This window comes from Manis javanica, chromosome 1 (assembly GCF_040802235.1).
Source record: "Manis javanica isolate MJ-LG chromosome 1, MJ_LKY, whole genome shotgun sequence".
Taxonomy (NCBI): domain Eukaryota; kingdom Metazoa; phylum Chordata; class Mammalia; order Pholidota; family Manidae; genus Manis; species Manis javanica.
In genome coordinates, this window is record NC_133156.1 from 112,638,273 (window position 1) to 112,640,541 (window position 2,269).

Consider the following 2,269-nt stretch of genomic DNA (forward strand, 5'->3'; position numbering starts at 1 on the left):
TAAATACAAAGCCTTGGTCAAGGAAGAGCTGCTTCACTGTTTACTGCCTCTTGGTTGGTTAATCATTCTTTGTATCTTCCTGACCATGAGGTTTCATAGGTCACTCAGGTGAAAGTGACCTCTCCACAGATTAGTGTCAGAACACCCTGACAGCATTTTGGAAGTATTCTTCAAAACCACTTGATGATTCAATGACAGCCATTTTATTGTGTTGACCCCTCACCACACAGAGAATAGGCTCATTCAGATGTCAAGTGCATGCTGACAAAGGCCAGCTTAGTTGTGAGTGGTTGTGCTTTAAACCCCTTTAAACAGATTTGTCCCTCCATCACATGCAAATGTTTAACAATTTTTGAATGAGTATTGTAAAAATAGCTATTGTAACAAAATTTTAATCTGATAAAATGTTTCAAGGTTGATCTAAGTAGCCAGTATTTTTAAGTAAATGTAAAAGCAATGATGTTTGAATTCTTAGCATCTCTCATATTCAAGATGAACATGCAATGATATAGAATAAAATTAATTGAGCACTAGTCATATCACACAATAGTGGTTCAGTTCCTTTCAGAGCTAAGTTTAATAAAAAGAAACATTTATTGTTGCTTTCCATTTAGTACATTAGATAATTTCCTATAAATAAGTAGTAGCAGTATTTTACTTTTGTGAATTAAAGGCTGAATAAGAGGGGATTCTCAGACAAGGGATTATGAAGCAAGGCTCATAAATCAAATATAATTATATGAGTTTAAAGGTGAGATGACTTTTCATGTTTGAATAGTTTAGGCATAATCCTGACAAGAAAAAGAAAAATTGATAAACTAAAGAATTCTCAAGATGTGTTACTGACATTCAGATCTTACATGTTTTTTTCTCAGCCATTTTACTTAAATTAGGGTAATTAATGTAGTTTAATTTGAAATAAGAGTCATTTTCCACACTTATCTTTCCCTTTCCCAATTACCATGCTGACTTCTAAAAGCAGTGTCTGAATAATGTAGTTCTCTTTAACTTACAGGGTTGTTTTTCTTTTTTCAGTTCTGGTTTATTTCTGTAGATGGGCAAGTTTGTTCTTTCTAATTTGGTTTTATATATATATATATATATATGTATATATGAATTTATTCCTTTATTTTGGAGTGGCTGGTTGGATACAAAGTTGTTCTATTTTAAATTTGCTTATTGAAGTATAGTTGATATACAAATTGTAGATTGGTTTCAAGTATACAACACAGTGATTCCACAGTTATATGCATCATTAAATCCTCACCCCAGCTAGTGTAGTTACTATCTGCCAACACAAAAAGTTGTCACAGAACCACTGACTATACTAGGCTGTAATTTCATCTCCATAACTACTTTATATTATGATTAAGTTTTGTGCCTCTTTATCCCCTTCACCTTTTTCATCCAACCCACCCAACCCCTTACCCCATGGTAACCGAAAATATGGAATGCTTCCCAAATTTGCATGCTATCCTTGTACAGGGCCATGCTAATCTTCTCTGTATCTTTCCAGTTTTAGTGTATGTGCTGCTGAAGCCAGCACTCTAATTTGATTTTGATGGCCATCATCCAAGAAAATTTGTCTGTTATATATTGCTATAGGCTCACTTATTTTTCTGTGCTTCATCTGTATATGCCTCATGAAAATTGCTTGTAATAGTTAACTTATTTTACTTCTGATATTTGCTAGTAAGATTTGTCATGAAAGAACTAGAAATGCCCTATCTTTTCCTCATAAGGAAATTCTACACTATCTAGAAAATGTTTAATCTCATTTTCAATTTCAGTGCAATGTTACATAAAGCTCAAAATATCACTGCTCTTCTTGTCCATTAACTGCTAATGTTTTTTTTTTCTGATAATTACTAAGAACCAGGAAGTTAGAGACATAAGATATCTCCATATGTTAGATGGAAACCTCAAATTGTTAATGTAGCATCTGCTTTATATTAGAATTTTATGACAATATGAGAAAAAGAAATAATGATCTTACCAGGAGAGTGGTAATGTTAATTAAAATGTAAACCATATTCAATGGCCAACAGATACACACCGAGGCCATAGAGCCTAGTGAGTATCCACCTGCCTGGTTCCAATTCCGTTTCTGCCTCCCATTTAGCTATGTTACTTTAGGTAAGTTATTCAAACTCTCTGTGCCCAAATTTTCTCACCCCCATAGAGGGATGATAATGATGCTTCACTCCAAGGGGTTGTGGTGAGCATAAATAAGTTAAAATTAGCAATGGATTCAGAATTATGATTGGAA

At 33.6% G+C, this 2,269-nt stretch overlaps 1 non-coding gene across 1 annotated transcript; it reads right to left on the reverse strand.

Moving 5' to 3' along the window:
• Positions 1–1,440: 1,440 nt before the first annotated feature.
• On the reverse strand, positions 1,441–1,546 carry LOC118973088 (U6 spliceosomal RNA). The gene has a single exon (XR_005062312.1). It is a non-coding gene; the product is annotated as a U6 spliceosomal RNA (small nuclear RNA).
• Positions 1,547–2,269: the final 723 nt, after the last annotated feature.